This window comes from Thermobia domestica, chromosome 15, assembly GCF_964235325.1.
Source record: "Thermobia domestica chromosome 15, izTheDome1.hap1.1, whole genome shotgun sequence".
Taxonomy (NCBI): Eukaryota; Metazoa; Arthropoda; class Insecta; order Zygentoma; family Lepismatidae; genus Thermobia; species Thermobia domestica.
Genome location: NC_137468.1, coordinates 27,359,320 through 27,375,400, shown reverse-complemented (window position 1 = coordinate 27,375,400; position 16,081 = coordinate 27,359,320). Strand labels below are relative to the sequence as shown.

The 16,081-nt window shown below is 36.7% G+C and overlaps 1 protein-coding gene across 1 annotated transcript in view; it reads right to left on the bottom strand.

The window, feature by feature from the left end:
* The window catches only part of LOC145672143 (alkaline phosphatase, tissue-nonspecific isozyme-like), a 689,601-nt gene that overhangs the window by 125,566 nt on the left and 547,954 nt on the right, over positions 1 to 16,081 (bottom strand). The gene's annotated exons all lie outside the window — the stretch shown is intronic.

Below are 16,081 nucleotides of genomic sequence, written 5' to 3'. Positions count from 1 at the left end.
GCGTTATAACTCTCCTATTTGAGCTTTTTCATCCGGTTTTTTTTTGTTTTGTTTTGTTTTGTTTTTCAAGTCCAGAGGCATTGTAGAAGACCTTACGTATGGTTTCACACCTTCCTGCGTCGAGACATAGGAGGTGATGACGTCATAATTCTAAAATATATATTTTCTTTTAATATTGTGGGGCCGGTCTATGTTCATTATTTTTTGGCGGGCTTATTTTTAGACGTAGAAGATTGAAATTTTGCACAAACTTTCAGTCCACCGAGTAGTATTTACCAGATTTTTCAGATTTATGCGTTAAAACAGGAGGGGGGGGGGATCCAGAGAGGCAAAAAGTTGAAAAAAGGGATATTTTACCAAAAAATCCCATTCTTCGCGATTTTCCCGCCTTAAATACATGATGGAGACAACTTAATGGTACCGCCTGAAAGGCAGTTCTATTCTGAAGAAAATAATGTGCGACACATGACCCTAGGGTAATTAGGGAAGTGTCAGGGAATTTTTATAAAAATATACTTTTGTATAGGGGAATTTTGGACATTTTCGATATTATTTTTGCGGGCTTATTTTTGCACCTAGAAGATTGAAATTGTGCACAAACATTCAGTCCACCGAGGAGTATTTACGAGATTTTTTTCGTACTTCTGTTTTAAAACATGGGGGTACAAAGGGGCTAATCATTGAAAAAGGGGAATTTTTACCAAAAAATCCCTTTCACGGGATTTTCTCGCCTTAGATACATGATGGAGACAAGTGGATGGTACCGCCTGAAAGACAGTTCTATTCTGAATGATCCTAGGGTAATTAGGGATGTCTCAGGGAATGTTTAAAAATTTTCCTCTGTATACGGGAATATGGGACATTGTCGGTATATATATATATTTTTTTTTGGCGGGCTTACTTTTGCACCTGGAAAATTGGAATTCTGCATAAACATTCAGCCCACCTAGTAGTATTTATCAGATTTTTTCAGATCTCTGCGTTAAAACAGGGGGGTTCAGAGGGGCTAAAAGTTGAAAAAAGGATAATTAGACCCCAAAAATAACTTTTTTTCGGGATTTTCCCGCCTTAGATACATGATGGAGACACGTGAGTTATACCGCCTGAAAGGCAGTTCTAAGCTGAAGAGAATGATGGGCGAAACATGACCCTAGGGTAATTAGGGATGTCTCAGGAAATTTTTTACCTGAGATCATAGTGTTTTACGGTAATTTGGGGCATGGTGGGTATTCCTGATAAAATTTCTCCCGCCCTTACTATTCAAGATAAAAACTTGAAATTTGGTACACACATTTAGTATACCAAGTACAATTTATCAGATTTTTTAGATGGCTACGTTCACACAGGGCCGCTCCAGAGGGGCCCAAAGTGCGAGAAAAAAAATCCCTCCGTAATTTTCCCTTTGACATCATTTTTCCCACTCCTGGTATATGGTATGAGCATGCAAGCGGTACCATACGAAAGCCAGCTTCATTCTGAAAAGAGTGAGGTACGAACCATGATCCTAGGATAAATAGTGCCGATGCAGTAGCTGTTTGACTGAAAGTCTAAAAAATAGCCCAAAAAGCCGGGTACCGGAAAGGGTTAATTTGACGAAAATTAATGATCCAGGAATCAAATTCCAGCACAACTTTTCTTTTAATTTGGAGCGGAGAGGACACAAGTTCGGATACCATGTTGAACTCTAGGTTCCGTCTCCTTAGGATGTTATGAATATTCATCCCATGGAAAGCAATGAGAAATCACCAAGGATTCAGCTTGCCAAGGGACTTTTAGGTCAAATACCTGCCTTCGGACAGAATATCACATCATCATTCATTAACAGCCATAGAATAACACATTGCAAAATTTTGACCAGAATATATGCGAGACTGGCGAGACTATGCGAGAAAGTCTCGCGCGAGACGCGAGACAAGACTTCACATTTGCGAGACGCGAGACGAGACTTCACATTTGCGAGACGAGACGAGACGCGAGACGAGACCAACATTTGAGGCTGCGAGACGAGACGAGACTTTTCCATTTCTCGTCTCGTCTCGTCTCGCGTGCATCCCTAGATTTTTTTAAAGAATAGTTACCGCAAAATTTGAAACTACATTTGAAATGTCGCTTATGCTTGCCCCCCCTTGGAAACCACAACATGGGCGCCCTTGCTCACATTCGTACTAGAATGAAGATACAAAGAAAAAGAATTGGTAATCGAACTTGTGCAAGTCCTATCCGCTAGTCTAATGGCTGGAGAGAGTGCCTTTTCGTGCAGGTGGTTCCAAGTTCGATTCCCGCGCGATAGAATTGGAATTTGAACGTATTATGATCAGTGGAGAATTTATCCCGGAGTCGGGGGGACTAGGCCCCTCAGTATTTGAGTGACAAAACTAATTTAAGCTATTTATTTATATATTTATGAAAGTGTATAGTAAACTCATTTAATATCTATCATAATATTGGCTTCTGGCTGATCCCCCTAATTTTTACCTTCTAGATCCGCCACTGACTATGGTGAGTTGGATTCTATCTTAAACTGTAGGTCTACGTTTCATATAGCTTAGGTGCTAAAAAGGGATGCTAAACTTCAATCTACAGAGCGAGTAAAATGATGTTTCCGATTTCCATGATTATTTATTTTACTTTTAATAACACGTATGTAAACAGATTTAACGTACTGATTGATCAACTAAAAAGTTTTTTTTTTTAAACATTATAAATGTTCAATATTCAACCCACCAGTTACAAGACACACATCCAGTTCTCTAATCAAGTTCCTGCCAAACTTCCTAGCATATCATGGTCGATATCGATCACAGTTGCAGCGATGCGCTCACTCAATTCAACCATAGTTGTAGCATGTTGCAGCACAAATACTCTACATTTTCAACTGAAGTATCATTGAATTTGTACACAAACTGAGTCGCATAAAAATCAAGCACACAGAACGCTCTGTGGTCTGTAGAAGCCATATTGCTCACTGCTCACCCAGTATTTGCAGATAGATGGCTTGCCGACTACACTGAGAAAAATCTATTATCTGGACAGCGGTATATAATACTAATATACGGAATCCATATCTTTACTACGAAAATATGTACAGAGCATACATTATCCATATACTATATACCCCATAAGGAAGTCGCGATCGGAAAGAGGAATTGCCCGTCGACGGAGGCGGGCCACCGGAGGCAGCCGGCACCCGTCTGCGGCAGCACGACTATCTACTTATTCAAAGTGTTTCCGTCCTTTTGCGGCAAGCGGTCGGAAATCATAAAATAAAATGCCCTTTGCCGACTCTTTGCCAACTGTTGCCGACCGTCAGAGTTGGCCTTGTGCCGGCCTTTTTTTTGACGGCGGCGCTGGCGCATTTAATGCTCATTTCTGGCTGTTTGCCGACTGCTCGGCAAGGCAACTATTCGTCGTAGTCGAAAATCGCGCGGAAAGATTCCGGTGTCCGACGCCGGCAATCCGACCGTGGCATTTGGTCGGCATGGACAAATTGTCCGACTGTAGGCTGTAGTATCCTGATAGGGTATGTACTGCCTTTTATCCGCTTAGATGTTACATCATGCAGCTGTAGGACGCCTGACATTTAACAGTCTTCCGTACATTACATATATATATTACGCATGTTATATACGTCACTTATATGTTATATACGTCCATCTGTACAGTATATGAGATCCTTAGCGCCTACATACAGTCATACCGAAAGTAGGCATACATATAGATGAAACACTTATACAGAGAGTATTATAAGACATACCTTTTCAGTTATACGTTTGCAGAAGGCTGTTATATATATAGTCGACTGTAAGTCTATTAGTCGACATTAAGTCTATTATATATAGTCTATTAGTCTACTTTAAGTCCAAAAACTACAGGATTTATGCGCGTAACTTATGTTTTTACGTACGACACATATATTTTTTCACTGTGTATGCTATAGCGATGCTCAAACAAGAATCACACGAGGTTCGTGATTTGGTTCCAGCTCCCGCCCAACTGAGTTTTGGAGTGAACAAACACCGTGTGCAAGGGTGCCCATCAGAGGGGCTCGCCCCCCTAGAGGAAATTGTACTTGGGAATATCGAAAACCTAATAGAATTTTTACATTAGCTACAGCAAAATTTGAAACTATGTTTGAAACGTTGCTTATACTTGCCCTCCCCCTTGGAAACCACAACATGGACCTCTCTGACCGTGTGTGTTGGATTTTCTCTGGCTTCCCCTGTTTCTTCTTATTTTTGTTATTCCATCATTATCATCCATCTAATCGTTGTCATTTGCTTTAGCCTCAAATCATAATCATGGGATGTTAAACTCGAAAGAAAACTACATAATAGAAGCGACAATCTTACTTTTTGTTAGGAGGCCATTGATGTCAAACCACGTGACACACCTTAGTCAATCATAGTAAATTTCGATTAAGTGGCCCCACTTCTACTGTTAGTTTGCATTTATCAATTAGAGAAATATAATTTGTTCTTTACTATAAGACATGTATTACACTATTAGATCTACGTTAAAAGGACAGTTGGTATCACTGATTACTCTGATAAACCACTTCCTATATTTATAATGGAAATTCAAATCGTTCCCAGAATGCAACAAAAGTGACTCGGCGACACTAACAGCTAGAGTTGTAACTAACAGCATCGTCTGCTACTGGCAGTAGCTAAGTGTATCATTGGCTAATTTTATCAAACTCACGGGCTCTGAATGATTTGATTCGTTCTTGCTTTTAGTAGTTCGTAGTACCCAACTTCCTTGAGCGGCGGCGCCACAGTCTCCACAGTTTCAGTGGGAAGAGAAGCTGAAATTTCTTATATTATATTATTACTCTGTTGGTATCTTATCCCTCTCCTCCATCTATTGGCTGATAAAATATTTCTACCATTTGCTTCTGAAAGTGGTAATCCTACTTCATGCAGCTAATGGAGGAAGAAATGTACTACGTGATAATTTAACTTGTTAATTCTTCATTTTAACGGGTTATTTAAAACAAACAGTACTATAAAAAAGTTTAAATTATCCAACAAGAGATAAGCATGTCCCACTTAAAGCAAGCAAGCAAGCAAACAAACAAACAAACAAAAAAGGATCAATTTTCAGTGTTCGTTACTACACAACCATTCCCAATAATATTCCATCACTATTTCTTGGTGGAACTTAAATGCAATTTTCATCATACAACATCTCAAACTCATAAATGTAAATGAAGAATGAATTATGCATGTGTTACAAGTAGGGTCTATATGTATATGTCAAACAACGAAAGATTAAAAAAATAATCCCGGAGAATATTTCCATTTCAATGTTGACACGATCCTCCCTATTTAATCATGTACTAACACGAATATATTACATACGTATTACAAACATGTAAGAAAACAGAAGCTTTGCCTGCAATTGAAATTTTCCATAATTAAATACGTTTCCGTAGGCGCTGAGTTGCGATCCCGGCCGGTGAATGGAGAGAGTTTTAATTTGATCATGGCTACTAATATAAATTAAACAGAAGTTAAATGTTATGTCAGATGGTGTATATATAGTTCTTGCTTTGTAATCTTATACACATTCGATTAAAATTTATCAATCAATCAGCAATTATAGTGGTTTCTGATTTTCTGTTTAGAACTAGTATGCGAATCACAGCTGGAAATACGTATGTCACCACTAGAAGTATGTATGTCACAGTTAGAATATATAAGCCTGTGTCACCGTTAGAAGTATGTATACCACAGTTAGAATATATAGGCCTGTCACTGTTAGAAGTATGTATCTCACAGTTAGAATATATAGGCCTATGTCACCGTTAGAAATATGTATGCCACAATTAGGTATGAAAATGTCACTGTTAGGAGGATATGTGTCACTCATAGTTGTACCTGTGTCACCGTTAGAGGTATGTTTGATACTGTTAGGGATATGTGTGTCACCGTTATAAGTATGTGTATCACTATTAGAATTATTGTCTCACTGTTAGGAATAAGTGTGTCACCATTAGAAGTACAGGGTGTCCAATATACAATGCAACCCGGAGTTTAGGACAGCACAACTTTTGAACCTGAAACGATACACAAATAATGGTTATACCAAAATGAAGCCTTGTTCATGTATATATTTTTAAACTAAGAAGCAACGATTGAAGTTTACTAGGAATAACTCAATGTTGCCAGATGTAACCGAAGGTGTAAATCAATTCTTTTGCAAAACACGTAAATTAACTTATAACTCATATGTATGGATGTTCTGTCGTTAATTTTCAGTTTGCTTAGTTGGAGAAACTTAGAAACTATAGAACAGAAAAAAGAATTTTTCATTTCCACCGATAACTAATCGGATGGGGCCTCTATAAGGAGGAACTGGGGAAATCGTAGTTTTCATAAATTAACACTCTGAATTGGCAACACTGCTGATGTTTCAGTGCATCAAAAGATGTGTTAAGGATCTGTCTACATTATGCAATTCCTAAAAACAACGAGAAAGAAACTTTGTAATTACTATGATGAAACTTTTACTTACATGCACCCGGTAACACTGCTTTTCATTTCAATGGGGCTACTTAAAGCAAGAAGTTACACAAGACGTGGAAACGAAGATTCGCAGTGCCATTGACAACATTAGCACCTCTAATATTCGTAAAGTTGCTGCCAAGATGGTGAAACGTGTGAACCAGTATTTGAATAAAAACAGGGGGCACTCCCAGCATCTTATAGAGCTGATAACTCATTTCGTGATAATTGCAGCGTTGCCGGGTGCACGTAAATAAAAGTTTTATTATGATAATTTCAAAGATGGTTTTTCGTACTTTTTAGGAGTTGCATAATGTAGACAGGTTCTTAACACACCTTTTGATGCACTGAAACATCAGCAAAGATTCCAATTCAGTGTGTTAATTTATGAAGACCACGATTTCCCTATCTCCCACTTACAGAGGCCTCATCCGATTAGTTATCGGTGGAAATGAAAAACTCCTTTTCCTGCTCCATAGTTTACAAGCTCCTTCAACTGAACAAACTGAAAATTAACGACAGAACATCCATACGTATGAGTTATGAGTTAATTTACGTGTTTTGCGAAAAAAAATGATTTACACCTTCGGTTACATCTGGCAACACTATGTGGTTTCTAGTAAACTTCAATCGTTGCTTCCTAGTTTAAAATATATATATGAACAAGGTTTCATTTTGGTATAACCATTATTTGTGTATCGTTTCAGGTTCAAAAGTTATACTATCCTAAACTTTGGGTTGCATTGTATATTGGACACCCTGTATTTATGTAACAGTTAGAACTATCTATCTTACTGTTAAGAGTTTGTATGTCACTGTTGGGATTATTGTGTCACTGTTAGAAATATGTGTGTCACTGTTAGAAATATATGTTTCACTGTTAGTATGTGAGTCACTGCTAGGGTATGTGTGTCACTGTTGGGATTATTGTGTCACTGTTAGAAGTATGTGTGTCACTGTTAGAAATATGTGTCATTGTTAGGGATATGTATGTCACTGTTAGGGCTATGTATGTCACAGATATAAATGGCAGATATAAGATATACCTATGGCAGATATAAGTGTAGTTCTTCACCAATCAAACAAAAGTATCCCGTATTGGAAGTGTAGAGCCACGAGTTAAAAAAAACTCACTTTGTTTTAAACTAGCTGCTTTATATATGTATTTGCTTGAAATCTACTTCTAAAGTCAACCATTTGTGAAAAATGATAATAAAAATAATATTAATTTACAGGAAAAGTACAAGAGACGGCAACAGCTATCACATGTAAAACCACCATGTTGAATGTTAAGCGGAGCAAAGCGATTTGTGATTGTTTTGTGGTTTTTTTGGCTACAGTCCTCATTTTCCCTGTAGAAGAGAACCAATTGGGAAATTGAATGGAAACATTCATTGAGCAGAGCAGAACATGATTTCACGTCATTCTTTTTATAATTAAAGAGGGAGGAGGAAAAATTGGTGCAATGGAATGTGGGTACCACTATTGGCTAATTTCGTGTTGGAGTTCCGGGTTTTAAGTAGATAAATTTTGTTAGTGTTTTGTTCGCAGATAGCATCAAATAAAGCGAATACATAACGTGAAAATGCTTGTAGTACATACATTGGATTATATGTGGTACAATTAACCCAACTTAATTAGGTATTATCTTAAATTAGATACTTTGGTGGATAATTATTTCGGCGAAGCCGCATTTTGTGAAGTTTACAACTGAAATTTACAAGTATTGTTCGGCATTAAAATGTACGCGTACGTGAATATAGAAAATTAGATGAGGGGCAGATTTATTATTAAGTATTCTGTCTGTTTATAGATCCTGGGACTAATGAGGTTTTTAAGGTTTGGTTCTAGGAATGTTTCTTCCACGTTTCCCGATCTTCAGTTTCATCTTTTAACTCCCAATAGTTTCTTCTATTTTTCAAATATTTGATCAGTTTTGTTCTTCTTTCTATTCCTCGCTTTCCTTCCACCTTACCTTCTATGGCAGTATGAAGAGGACAATTTCTCCGCAAAACGTTTTCAATTCAATTGGTCTTCCTAAGAAGAATGTTGGCCAAAAACGTCCTCTTCTCTCTTATCCGTTTTAAAAATATCTTCGTTTGTTACTCTCTCCGTCCATTTTATCTTCTCCATCTTCGTCCAACACCACATTACGAAGCTCTCTAAATATTTTTTGTCTAACTTCCGTAATGTCCAAGTCCCTGAACCATACAATTCAATCCTTTATATACAAGTATAGCGCTTAACCAACTTCTTCTTTAATCCTATATTAATCCTGCTAGCTAAGAGTGATCTTTCCGTGTTGAAAGGAGCAGAGTATGAAAATAAGCTGAAGTTTAATTGATTTCTGCATTGTACACGCTTAGTGTAAATAATACATCGGATTACAAAACACTGAATATTTAGAAGTACAAAACCATTATCAAGAACAGGTAATAGTGAAAAGATATATCTTCTCACCAAATTTCAGGTACATACTACAGATGTTCAATATGCGCGACGTTGCTCACACGGCAAATGTCCAAATGGTAACACAGTTCGTTCCGTACGTTCGATAGCATATCCCCGTCAATGTTCGTCACAGCAGTAGTGATGCGTTTCTCCAGTTCTTGCAATGTTGTTGGCTAGATAAGCTATATACTTCACACACTCCCACAGAGAACTAAATCAAATACCGTGAGATTTGGGGACTTTGGGGGGTATCAACAGAGAATATCATGCAGACCAGCACAAAAACTTTACTCCTGTATTCCCGCCGTACTGTAAATTGGCGTCTAGCATGTATATTTGCAAGATGCAACTTTATTCAAACATAGGTATTGACAATATATGAAGTTAGAATTTTTATTTCTTGTTTACTTTATTTAAGCGTACTTTCGCTTGCCAATTTATTCCTAACGTGACTTAATTCCAGTTCTTCTTACACCAGGTGATCGATTCTGCACTTTCTTTTTTACTTGGTGGGGGCATGGTACCAGAAATATCTCAACTTACTTCCACCTTTTCCCGGTGTTAAAATCTGCATTGCAAGGTGAACCTTTCACCCTGACGTGAAACGGAATGTAAGAAAAGTGCTAAATAGCCAGTCTTTTTTTTTTTTTTTTCAAAGAGTTTGGACAAATTGGTACAGCAGTGAGACAAATACCTGAATCTCAATGAGGAAGAACCCACATATTCATTTATGTATAGGTTACAAATGTATATTTAAAAAATAAATATTTTACAGCTTAGGTTAACAAATATATTGAAAGACCCATGTACATTAAAGGAATGTGAGACGTGTTCTTCTGTGCACAAATTATAACAATCTTGACATTACATTTCATTCAGTCCTTTTAAATATATATAGGGAGAGAAAGAGGGCGTCTCAAAACTTCCCTGATATAGGGTAACTGTTATCATCACAGTTACAACAAAATGTAAGAGGAGAAACCGTCTCCAAATACAATATTTTCAATCTAAAATGAAAGACTTATTTAAATCAGACGAGCCGTTTGGCCTATACACTCTTTATGCGCCCAACGTTAAATGAAAATGAAACGTTGCCATTTACCTGGACCCAAAACATAAGTGAATGAAGTTACTATTTGAAATGTGGGATAGTGATAAACATGTTAACGTTAAAAACAATAACTTTATCCCAAACGACTCGTCTGATTTAAATAAGTCTTTCACTTTAGATTGAAAACGTCATATTTAAAGACAGCTTCTCCTCTTACATTTTGTTGTAACTGTGATAATAGCAGAGTTACTCTATATCAGGAGACTTTTGAGACATCCTTATATATACAGGGTGTTTCAAAACAGCACCGACAACGTTTGGGAGGTGATTGTTGACAACAAGATAAGACAAAAAAGTATAGACCAACCTGGGTACAAAAATGCTTCGTTTTGGAGTTATAGGCTGCAGAAAACATGAAGAAATGAACCTCCATAGCTCCAAAAGTATGGGATCTATCGTAGTCGAGTCAACATTTCAGCTAGGAACTAATATGTGCGCTATCCAAAGACACATGTTTCAGGAACCTAAATTACTTACTTAATATTTTTATAGAGGGAGTTAAGCTATGGGCAATAATTTGAAATACTCGGCATCTTCCTTTATAAAAACTGTTACGGAAATACCGCAGGATTCTAAAACATGGATACTTGGATAGGGCACATCCAGGGTGCAGAAATCCGTAATTTTGGAGTTATAGGCTGCCTAAAACATGGAAAAATATACTTTAAAGGCCCATAGTTGGAAACTATGCGACATAACGTAGTCGGGTCAAGACTTTACTAAGGAAGTATATTTTTCTATGTTTTAGGCAGCCTATCACTCCAAAATTACGGACTTCTGCACTCTGGTTGATCTATGCTTTTCGTCTTATCTTCACAGAGAAAAATCCGTTGTCCGGACAGCGGTATATTGTACAAATATACGGTATCCTCTTGCTTATTATAGAAATCAGTACGGTGCATACATAGGCACTGTCCTTAGATGTTACATCATGCTGTTGCTGGATATCTGACATCTAACAGTTTTCCGTATATCACATGCATATACTTATGTTACATTCCTCAGCTATATGTTATATACGTCCATTTGTATGTGAGATCTGACCGCCTACATTGTTTCATACGGAAAGTACGTATAGATGGAACCTTATACAAAAAGTATTATAAAACATGCGTTTTCAGTTATAGGTCTGCTGTAAGTTAAGTCCAAAAACTACAGGAATTACACATGTAACCTACCTTTTTAAGTACGCCACCTACAATATTTTTCTCAGTGTTGGTGTCAGGAATCACCCCCAAACGTAGTCGGTGTTGTTTGAAACACAATGTATATTTTATATATATATATATATATATATATATATATATATATATATATATATATATATATATATATATGAGAGGAAAGTGTCGAATTATATTCCTTAAGGTAATAATGTTTAATGACAAAAGATAGCCCTTTTATATATAAATCTTGACTTCACTTATCCCTATATATACGTATATTCGTATAAATTTGTTGGTTTCTGTGAAAACCGTGGACATTGAACTTCTGTCTTTACAACATTCGTTTCCCTTTTATTAAACTATATAAAAAGAAGCGGCATCCTTTATGAAACGGAAAAGTGATCATAAAACGTTTGATCTCTCGTATTGTATCAATAACAGAAAGAATGTATTTATGACCATCAATAAAAAAGAAGGAGAAAACATGAAACGCATTCTATACATTGACAGTAAAAAAGAATCGCAGCTACAAAGGCACACAGGAGGAAGATTCTTTTTTTATTAAGAATATCATATTACAACGGCAAATCCTTTTACAACATGGCTGTTATTCATATTTAGAGTAAACGAAAGATAGAAAACTTTTACGGTACGTCCGTTTTACTTTTTTTAAAAAATTGAATTTCCGTAGAATGAAAATGGGTAAAAGTAAATACATAAAAGGCAGGGGCGGATCCAGGACGGACTTCTGGGGGGGGGGGGCAGTGGGTTGTAATACTCCTACTTACAGCTACTTTTGAGAGCTCCAAACTCTGGGATGGGTTTTAAATTTTATATAAAATAAGGAAATTTCCTCTTCTGGGAAGTGGACGATCGTCCCGATCGTCTCCCCCCCCCTGGATTCGCCCTTGATAAAAGGAATGAAAGAAAAATAACTTAAAAGCCTGATTCTACACACAATCTTCTCCGGTAACCGTGATTTGTTATTCGATTTTGCAGAAGCACAGTTAATTGGTTCGATTCCTGCTCATCCATGAACAACATCATGAACGAGAATTTTCCCAGAGTTCTCTACTTTCCTCCCACATTCTCATTCTGTGAACTTCTCAAGAATGATTCACTTTGTTTATTACCCGTGTCCTTTAGCCTTATGGTTCTTCGTTAGCCTCACCTTTACTTTCTTTAAATATTGGTAAATACCTTAATTACAATGAAGAAAATTTAAAAAAAAAAAAAATAGAAAGTATTTGTAAATTGTTATAATAATTGTTTCCAAGACTGGGGGAGGGTAGATCACTGGTAGAGCGCTTCCTCTGGTGTCTAGGGCTCCCTTGTTTGATTCCCAGTCAAGTAAGTTTGTTGTGGGCAACATCTTGCCCATGGCTTTTCTCAGAGTATTCCTGTTTCCTCCTCCATTCTCATTCCACCAATTCTCCTATCATTATTCACTTGCCTTAATCATCCATCTGCCTTAGCCTAACGGGCATAAACATGAAACGTTAATCTGAAAGTGTTACCGTATTACAGACTATAACATGCAATTTTTTCTTCAAACAAATTGCCTCCAAAATTTAGGCGCGTTAAAATTGCCTCCAAAATTTAGCTCGAAATTAATATAAAAGTGATCAGTTTGATTTAAAATTAGTGGATAAAACAGTCGTGGTCTAGAGTGTGGAAAGACATTATTGTTAAATCTATCAAGAAGTGCGACATAAGTAACGCTCTCGATGTCAGTGAAGGCTATTTTATATATGAAGAGGACAACGATTCCGAAGAAGAAGAAGAAGAAGAAGAATGTTCAGATGATGATTTTCGGGCATTTTAAAGGTCAGTTCGGTTTTATAAACTAAAAATATTTTTAGTCTGGCTTTGCAATCTAATTTAAAAAAATGGTTAAACTGTTACGGTACTTTTTTTTAAAAAAAAATGCTTAAAAATTAAGGTACGACTTATAGTCCATTAGAATACGGTAATTTAATTTCATTTTTTAATCATTTACTACAGTATTTTGGATAGTTACTGTAGTAAATAAAGTTATGCAGTTTAAGTCAATAACAATTGTTTCACATAAAGTAATGTGTGCATCAAGATTTGTATGATCGCGACTACATTTGTCTGATTGTCCCTCCTTCCTGCACCACCACCTTGCAAAAAAAAAAAAAAAAAAAAAAAAAAAAGCCGGAACTTTTGATAATATGTTCAGTATACGCACTTTCTACTTGGAAGAACTGCTTCGATTCCTGGCGGGAGCTCATTTGGTCCCACGTAAATCCGTAGGTCCACGTCTTATATAGCCCTGCTGTTGAAAGGAAAACTGAACTCTAAACCACTCTAGTGATTATCTAATTTGGTCATGCGTTCTGAAAAGAAAATCAGTAAGATATTAGAAAACGTGAGGAAGGTCTTGGAAGAATATGGGATGAAAATAAATGTTAGGAAGACAAAAGCCATGGTGTTTGGAACGAAACGGTCGGTGTTAAATATAGAAGTAGGAGGGGAGAAAATAGGACAGGTGATTAGTTTTCGATACCTGGATAGTATTATTAGTAATGATATGAAATGTGAACGTGAAATAAAAGCAAGGATAGGAATGCTGAAAGAAGCCTTTAGGAGGAAGAAAATACTATTTTATAGTACCTTGAATAAAAAGTTGATTGCTTCTTCTGGATTGTTTAGTTCAAACGGTCGAGTTGTGCACAGTACACGACCAAATTCATGGTTTCGTTAGGTTGCAGCTACTCATAATGGACAATTCCCTTCCGATCGCACCAAACACTTAACATAAAGCGACCAGAATTGGTCAACAGAAAGGGAGTTGTGTTTCATCATGACAATGTACGGCCACACACATCTTTAATGATTCGGGACAAATTGACGAGACTTGTTTGAGAAATTTTGATGCATCCATCGTATAGCCCGGATCTTGCACAGTCTGACTACCATTTGTTTCGGTCTTTGCAAAACTCTCTTGATGGTTAAGAAAAAAAAATGGCCTACCGAAGTGCCGCTGAAAAGCACTTGGTCAAGTTTTTTGAGGATAAACCACAGAAATTCTACACCTATGGAATTATGAAGCTACCCCAAAAGTGGCAAAAGGCCATAGATAATAATGGTCATAAAATTGATTTTCAGTAAAGAAATTTTTTGTTCAAAAATGTACCAAAAAACCGCGGATACTTTTTATATGACCCTATATTAAATCGTTCCACTGGAGATATATCTTAAATTTCAACGAAAATTAAAGCCATTAGTCTGTATCTTTTGTTTTGAAATCTTGTGTATATTCTTCATCCTTAAAGTTTCTTTCTTCTCTTCCTTTTCAGGTGCCAGAATTTAGACCATTTTCGCAGGCTCCACCATACTTCATATAAAGAAATAAGCTTTTGGGCTCAGATTTACGATACGGATGCGATCATACACACTAAATTAAAGCATGAAATACAAAACAAATAAAAAAATGTATGAATTGATGTCTGTATACTTGGTGCTAACCTGGAGCACTACAAGCGCTCTACCCACTGAGCCACTACGCCCCTCGTAAATGAGGAAGCACATCGAATATGTTTTGACACGTGATATTTCGAACAACCAAAGCACTTCCGAGAATACCAAACCTCTTCCGAGTGCAATTGCCGCCTTTGGTCCCCGGGGCCGCCTTGGCTCAGTGGTAGAGTGTTTACCTCTAACGCGTGGGGGTCCCTGGCTCGATCACAGCTCACATCAAGGGGACTTTGAGTGGACAAACATCATATATGTAGGTTTTCTCGGGATTCTCCAGTTTCCTCCCACTTTCTTCATTCTACCATTTCTATCCACACCCGTCTCCTTTAGCCTAGTTTGCATAAGCATGGGATGTAAAACTAAAATATTTCATTTCATTTTATTTTTGTGTCCCCCGCTGCGAACTGCTATGCATATAACCACGAAAGAGTTATACAGCTTCGAGTAAGAAACGAGAACATTAGCAAAATAAAAATAATAAAAACCTCAAAAAGTAATATACTGTAACCAATGTTTGTACTGTATTTATATGTAATATAATCTATAATTTGTGACATACGTACATATATAGTGAGGAAGGACAAAGAGAAAATAGATATATGACAACACGAAGTAATAAAAACAAAAATGGTGGCTCTTTTTAGAGTTGGATGTATCACGCATTTTGCTACAAGGAACATTTAACATTATATGAACCATGAAGAACACAAGAGCTTTCTCCCACTCTTTTCCCTTCCCCGCCAATCCGTTCTGAATGTAGGTCGAAACAATGCAAAAAAAAAAAAAAAAAAAAAAAGAAATAAAATAAAATGAACCGGAAATGAGAAAATGAGACAGGGCAAAACGTTTAGAGGAGGAGAGATATTAAAAAGAGAGATATAAAAAAAAAGGGAGATACAATGTTTTGCAAAATCTAGTGGAGAAAATTTTTATCTGGTTGATGTACATTTTTTGGACGAAAAGTTTAAACTGTGTTGTACTCGTCGGTTTTCCAACTTCTCTTTCCATTACGCTAAAATATTCTCTCATTGTTTAAAAACGGTAACTAACTAACGATTACTTAACTAACAATTTAGGAATAACAATGACTTGTTAATGTAAAATATTATTCTCATTGTTATTGTGTGTAGTGGCGTTTCTTGAGGGAAGTTATATGGATAACAATGAAAGTTTTTAACGTTAAGAGAAAATTTACAAGGAACGGACATGAACGTGTCATCCGGACATCTGAATCAAACCTAGTCCATTCAATAAACATAACAAAGATATGTTCACGTCCAAAAAATTAGGTGCCATGGACAGTGGAGTAATTCCCTAGTGCCCATTAACCCTGTTAGTATAAAGAA